The sequence below is a fragment of the Artemia sp. Qi Xiang Cuo genome, chromosome 5 (assembly GCF_049724085.1).
Source record: "Artemia sp. Qi Xiang Cuo chromosome 5, ASM4972408v1, whole genome shotgun sequence".
In the NCBI taxonomy this organism is placed as follows: domain Eukaryota; kingdom Metazoa; phylum Arthropoda; class Branchiopoda; order Anostraca; family Artemiidae; genus Artemia; species Artemia sp. Qi Xiang Cuo.
Window position 1 is genome coordinate 53289750 of NC_142798.1, and position 7857 is coordinate 53297606.

The window sequence follows — 7857 nt, forward strand, 5'->3', positions numbered from 1 at the left end:
TCGCTAGTATCCGTCGATGGCGGTTCAATTTTCTATATCTTTGCCAATCACAGACTTTGTTGAATGACTCAATTCTATTGTTATGAGTTATTTTGTTCAAATTACTTCAGTTTTTTGGCTTTTTTTTATTTTTTTTCATATTTCAATTTTTTTTTCTTTGGTTTTTTTCAAATTAAAATTCAATTTCAACAGTTTAATTTTTTTCTTGTTCTTCGGAGATAGCATTCATTATATTTTTTTGTATCTCACCGAAGAAAAGAGGCGTTTGTCCCCTCGAAATATTCGCTTTGTTGTGTTTTTTCAGTATTTTCATTTGGCCTTTAAAAGCCCCATTTTTGCTCGTTTTTCTTTATTTATGTTATGTCAGGCCGATGTGGCTGAAGAAATTATCCTGTTTCCATTGCATTTTAGGAGGTTCCTCTAAAATGAGGAACTTTAAGATTTTATAGGGGCAAATCCTTTCATTTGGGGATCCCATGGGTTTCTAGCTTAATACTATCAAAGATTTTAGTCTCTTTGGTTCCTTATATTGTTTCTAGACACAATACTCTGTCTGGCGGGAGAAAGCGATTCAAAAGACAAGGCTCTGATTGAAGGGAAAAGAGAATCAAGAGGCAATTCTCCATGGGAAGGGTGAATGAGAATCAAGAGAAAATGGTCTGTGAGGAAGGAGGTGCCTGGAGCCTAAATGCAAATAACGAAAAAACCCTGTGATTTAGCGACTGTCGGAAATTGTTATTATATAAATGACAGAAATTATTATTAAATAAATAGCATTATTTAGCAAGTGATGTAACTAAGTATGTAATCCGTTTTTATTTGGATTGTCCCAAATCATTGCTTATAGTCAACAAATTTCGTAGGAGAGTGTTAAACCGTGAAAAACAGTAAGTAAAACTAATCACCTAAATGTTGTAACTCCTTTGGTACATAAAACTTTAAAATCTATCACTTTGGTGTAGCTTACTAATTACCAGGAAATGCAAAGCAAAATCCCACACCTTCTAATGCAGTTGGTTATGCGTAAAGTTGAAATCAATGCTAAAGAAATCGTTTGTAGGCTTGAATAGTTTTTTATTTTTGTTTTTTTCCAACAAATATAAAATCCTTGAAAACAGAATTTACTGCTGATGTCACAAATCGATGCAATCTTATTTTTTATGAAAATATAATTTTTTCTACGTTAAGATGTTCGTGGCTTTGCCAACGTGTAACGTTAAAGAAATTTTTGGTATAAAAATTTAAAATTAAAATTAGAAGTTAGTACAGAACTTCAGAGTATTTTTCGCGAGGATTTTAAACTAAACAAGAGACACTTCATGCTTTCAGTTTTGTCAAAAGGGCGATACCTCAGGAACGGCTAAGGGTACTGCGTTGAAATCGTCAGGACAGGTTTAATGGAAAATTGAGCTAAATCAAAATACACCATTCTCAAATTATTTAATTTTCTTTTGCGTTTTTTTTTATCTTTGTCTGATTTTGGCTTTTTGAATGACAATTTTTTCCAAGTCTTGATTGGCAAATTTTCCGTTTACCATGAAAATTTGCAATAAACTTTGATATTATGGGAAATGTTTATAAAAATCTAAAGACAAAGTGATAAGTTAATTGAAAGTCATTTGTGTATTGCAACCGAAATTAAATTTGTGACAAACTTTCTTACTCGTATCCTTATATAGTCTTTGACAATCCTTGTTGAATTATCGCTTCTCGGCCTTTTGGCTAAGATCAAAGTGTAGTATATGTTCTTATCAGCTTAATATCTGATACCGTCCCTACATGGGGCCCAGAATATTAAACTGATTTTGGGAAACCGGAGGGATGTCGGGGCTTGCTCCGCTCCCTTCACGTGTTGGCCCGGTATTGCAGTACTTCCAGGATCGGCTTACCCCTTTCGAGGGGAAATCAAAGTCCATGAACCCTAATCAATGACTCATAATGCGTTTCTCAAATTTTTTAGAAACCACACCTGTAGTTCCCTGCTCTTGAATATATTGAATTTTTTTTCATCTGAAAAAAAGAAACTTTGTTTATAATTTACGGAAATTCAGTGGTGAAAAAGCCAATGACCATTCGCCATGATTAAATTAAAATCCCCAACCTGGATTGAAGTTCCCATGCACCTTTTTTCGAAAATAGTATGCAACTATTAAATGCTGTAATTTAAATTGAACCAAGATTCGAACAGAAGTGTTGAAGTGATTGTTTTTGTGATAATCAGTAGAACGACCACTGGGTTCTCAGAAATAAGTTTAGACTTTTCAGTAATATTGATAACAGAGTGAGAAACCCCTGTTTTTCTTTTCTCAAAAAGGTAAACTTGAATTCAAAGGATTAAGACGTTTGCATATGAAAATGAAATGGGGCATTGCTATTTTCAAAAATAATTTAGAGACTTAATTCATTGATGTGAAAAAGTTTTGTAAACCTGCATCTGGCTAATAAATTGGAGTTTCTGAGTGACATTAACTAAACATACTTACGTGGCTGGAGAGCTGCTATAATCATGAAGGAGGAACTGCCAGGGTGAGGGCTTTCAAATGCACTTAGGATTGGATGACCCCTGTGATTACCCCAATGGGGGTAACTCAAACGCGTAATTTTTGGTAGTGGAGGACTGCGTTCGCGCGGACCCCGTCTATATTTTAAAAAATTTCTATCATTTGGGCCTCATTTATATGTCATATATTTCTGAATTGTAAGCTAAAATCATACAATCATAGATTCCTGATGCATTTTGTTTTCGAAAATACTCTGTAATTATTGACGAATGAAAGATCTTAAGCCGAACTGGCAAGCTAAAATCATACAATCATAGATTCCTGATGCATTTTGTTTTAAAAAATACTCTGTAATTATTGACGAATGAAAGATCTTAAGCCGAACTGGCAAGCTAAAATCATACAATCATAGATTCCTGATGCATTTTGTTTTAGAAAATACTCTGTAATTATTAAATATTGATTTTTAATTTGAACTAGGAATCGAATCAAATGGCTTAAAATTTAGATAAAGTCACAAAGGCTAGTCTTAAAAAGTGAAATGCCCTTGGTCCCCACACATTTCATCAAGTTAATTGCGTTGGCAACATATCAAACTAAATACTCCTTCACTACCTTCATGGTTCTTGGAATATTTAAAAAGGGGGGCCTTTGGCTACAGCCATTGTGATCCACCACTCACTTACATTACAATTATTTTTGAGCCTGATTACTGAATATTTATGTTATTTTCTGCGGATGTAGGTTTTGTACCATGTCATTAAAGTTGCCCATGAGTTGCTGCTCATTGAATATGTTTTCTCATCATGTGATTTTTTTGCCCGTATTTACTTGATTGAACATTGAATTCCTTGTAGCTTTCGAACCTTGTTAAAATTAAATAAAAAAAAAGTTTTTTTTAACTGAAAGTAAGGAACGACGTTAATGCTTAAAAAGAACAGAAATTAGGCCGTATATGATGGGGACTGTCCCCTCCTCAACACCACACTCTTTCGGCTAAAGTTTTTATTGTTTAAAAAAATAGAGTCGTGAGAAAATCAAAATTTAGCGGAATTAGCGTGGCGTTGAGGAGGGGACCGCCCCTTTAATATACGGAAAAATTTCTGTTCGTTTTAAGTTTTAACGTCGCTCCGTACATTCAGTTAAAAAAAACTTTTTTTTTTTTTAAATTTTTGAACGTTTTTGAATTAATGCAGGTTTTGATTTTGGCTCACCGGTACATGAACAATTGCAAAAAAAAATTCATATTAATTTTACTTTTATTTTTTTAAATGGCTTTCCCGAAACTTGTTTAATTTTATTTATGAACGTTTTTATTAGTAATAAATATACGTAACTTACGAATTAACTTACGTAACGAACTTCTATATTCATATATCTTTAGTCAATACCTCGCTCTTTAAGCTAAAGTTCGAATTTTTTTTCAATTCTTTAAAAATGACCCCTTAATCACAAAGGCTGTTATTTAGAATAAATAACTCTTATGAAAGTACTAAAAAATCTTTGGCTTAAAGAGCGAGGTACTGACAAGGGGGTGAACCCTATCATACACGTAATATTTTCTGTTCGTTTTAAGTTTTGATGTTACTCCTTATTTTCAGTTTGAAAACTTGTTTTTTTTATAATAAATTTCTGATCTTTTTTTTAATAATGCTGGGAAATCCGGTGCCCCCTTCATAGCAATGTCCCTTCCCCCATGAAAACTTCCTTCATGGAAAGATCCTCCCATATGACCCCGAACCCCCCCCTCCCCCGACTACCCGAAAAAATCCCCCTGATAACGTCTGTATACTTCCTAATAACCAATACTATATGTTAAAATTGGGCAAAGTTTATAACTTTCAGCGCTCCCTCCGGGAACTTTGGGGGATTAAGTCATCCTAAAGGACATATGTATCATATTTTTAACCATGCTGAACAAAATGGCTATCTCAAAATTTAGATCAGGTGACTTTGGGAAAAAAAAATGAGATTGGGAGGGGGCCTAGTTGCCCTCCATTTTTGGGTCCCCTTTTTTCTAAAATCAGCCACATTTTCTCAGGTGCTTGACTTTTGATGGAGCCATTAGTGTCAAGATGACATTAGGAATTAACCTAACTTTACTTCCCGATTGTGTACTGTATATTACACAAGTATCATTTAAGCAGTGTTGTTAATATAAAAAGTTAATTATTTATTTATTTAACACGATAATTTTATTTCAACTTTTTTTACATGTCTTAGAATGAACAAGTACACAATATGGGATTATTGAGACAATTATGGATTTGAACATCAAAGACCGCAACCACCAATCACCCTCGCCTCAAAGGACCTCAACCTCCCAGGTCCCTTTTCTCCAACCTCCAAGGGGCCCCCTCCCCCAAATTTGTGGGGCCCATACCCCCCACTTTTTAGGGGTTTTTTACGTTTACTTTTTTGAAAAGGATAATTTTATTTTAAGTTTTTTTACATGTCATAGAATGAATAAGTACACAATATAGGATTAGTGAGACGATTATGGATTTGAACATCAATGACTGCAACCAACAATGACCCGAGCCTCCACGGACCTCAACCTCCAAGTTCCACTGTCACCAACCTCCACGGGGTCCCCTCCCCCAACTTTTTGGGGCCCCGGCCCCCAGGTTTTTTCCTTTTGTGAAGTTTATTTTTTTAATATGATAATTTTATTTTAAATTATTTTAAATGTCTTAGAATGAACGAGTAAACAACATGAGATTAGTGAGATGATTAAGTATTTGAATATCAAGGACCACAACCACCAATGACCCTAGCCACCAAGGCTCTCAACCTCCAAGGTCGAATCTCTCCGACCTATAAGGGGTTCCCTCCCCCAAAGTTTTGTGGCCCATCCCCCCATTTTTATACTTTTTCGAAGTTTATTCTTTTTAACATGATAATTTTATTTCAAATTTTTTTACCTGTCATAGAATTACATAAAACATACTTAAAGCATAAAAAATCACATTTAAGCTACATTTCTTAACGTTTGTAGATGTGTATTGTCTGAAACCTATGATTTGGGGTGCTGGATTTACTATTTCGCACTTTTCTTACATAGGTTTCATAGCCTGTCGTAGGTGTGTGATTTTTGACATCTATGATTTGGGATGTTTGGTACAATATTTTAGACTTTTCTTAGCAAAGTTTCTTAACCTTTTTGGTTTCTTAAGCAACACACGTTGATGTGTTTCGTATGAAAGTCATGATTTGGGATGTCTAGTTTTCTATTTTGGACCTTTCCGAGCTAGATTTCCTAACCTTTTGTAAGTGTATGTCTTGTTTTATTAATAATATTTGATTTTCTAATCAAGTTGGGTTTTAATTTTCAGAAATAAGAACATCCAATGTTTAAAATACATCTGATTTTATCACTATTAGGTTTTTTTCTTTTAATAATTGGGATACATTTTTGCATATTTTTTTTTTATATTTAAAGTTTGGTTTTATAAGAACATCCGTGTTTAAAACACATCTGATTTTATTAATAATATTTGATTTCTTTTGATAATTGAATATATTTTTGTATATTTTTTAATAAAGTTGGGTTTTAGTTTTCAGAAATATGAACATCCCAGTTTAAAATACATCAGATTTTTTTAGTAACATTTTCTTAGCTTGGTTTCATAACCTGTCGTAGATGTGTGTTGCATGTAACTCATGATTTGGGTTGTCTAGTTTGCTATTTTGGACTTTTGTGAGCTAGATTTCCTAACCTTTCATATGTGTGTGTCTGGTTTTATTAATAGTATTTGATTTTCTAATAAAGTTGGGTTTTAATTTTCAGAAATAAGAACATTCATGTTAAAATACATCTGATTTTATTAATAATTTTTGGTTTTTTTTAATAACTGGGTACATTTTTACATATTTTTTTAAATAAAGTTCGGTTTTAGTTTTCAGAAATATAAAAATTCCAGTTTAAAATACATCTGATTTTATTAATTACATCTTCTTAGCTAGGTTTTGTAACATTTCGTAGATGGGTGTTGCATGAAACTCATGATTTGGGATGTCTAGTTGGCTATTTTGGAATTTTCTGAGCTGAATTTCCTAACCTTTCGTAGGTGTGTGTCTGGTTATAATAATAATATTTGATTTTCTAATCAAGTTCGGTTTTAATTTTCAGAAATAAGAACATCCAATGTTTAAAATATATCTGATTTTATGAATATTATGTTTTTTTCTTTTAACAATTGGGATACATTTTTGCATATTTTTTTATATTTAAAGTTGGATTTTATAAGAACATCCGTGTTTAAAACACATCTGATTTTATTAATAATATTTGATTTCTTTTAATAATTGGATATATTTTTGCATATTTTTAACTAAAGTTGGGTTTTGGTTTTCAGAAATATGAACATCCCAGTTTAAAATACATCAGATTTTATTAGTAACATTTTCTTAGCTTGGTTTCATAACCTTTCGTAGATGTGTGTTGCATGTAACTCATGATTTGGGTTGTCTAGTTTGCTATTTTGGACTTTTGTGAGCTAAATTTCCTAATCTTTCATATGTGTATGTCTGGTTTTATTAATAGTATTTGATTTTCTAATAAAGTTGGGTTTTAATTTTCAGAAATAAGAACATTCATGTTAAAATACATCGGATTTTATTAATAATATTTGATTTCTTTTAATAACTGGGTACATTTTTACATATTTTTTTAAATAAAGTTGGGTTTAAGTTTTCAGAAATATGAACATTCCAGTTTAAAATACATCTGATTTTATTAATAACATTTTCTTAGCTAGGTTTTTTAACCTTTCGTAGATGGGTGTTGCATGAAACTCATGATTTGGGATGTCTAGTTGGCTATTTTGGAATTTTCTGAGCTGAATTTCCTAACCTTTCGTAGGTGTTTGTCTGGTTATGATAATAATATTTGATTTTCTAATCAAGTTGGGTTTTAATTTTCAGAAATAAGAAAATCCATGTTTAAAATACATCTGATTTTATGAATAATATTTGATTTTATTTCATAATTGGGACATTTTTGTATTTTATTTTAATAAAGTTGGGTTTTAGTTTTCAGAACTATAAATATGCCAGTTTAAAATACATATGATTTTATTAATAAAAATTTTTTAGCTGGTTTTTTTGACCTTTCATAGATGGGTGTTGCATGAAACTCGTGATTTTGGATGTCTAGTGTGATATTTTGACTTTTCTGAGCTGAATTTCCTAACCATTCGTAGGTGTATGTCTGGTTTTATTAATTATATTTGATTTTCTAATCAATTTTGGTTTTAATTTTTAGAAATAAGAACATGAATGTTTAAAATACAACTGATTTTATTAATAATATTTGATTTACTTTAATAATTGGGTACATTTTTGCATATTAATA

At 31.8% G+C, this 7857-nt stretch overlaps 2 non-coding genes across 2 annotated transcripts; both read left to right on the forward strand.

The window, feature by feature from the left end:
- The first annotated feature begins 1702 nt into the window (after positions 1-1702).
- Positions 1703-1894, forward strand: LOC148952266 (U2 spliceosomal RNA). Its single transcript, XR_016141840.1, has one exon. It is a non-coding gene; the product is annotated as a U2 spliceosomal RNA (small nuclear RNA).
- Positions 1895-2475: 581 nt separating this feature from the next.
- On the forward strand, positions 2476-2638 carry LOC148952267 (U1 spliceosomal RNA). Its single transcript, XR_016141824.1, has one exon. It is a non-coding gene; the product is annotated as a U1 spliceosomal RNA (small nuclear RNA).
- The last annotated feature ends 5219 nt before the right edge of the window (positions 2639-7857 follow it).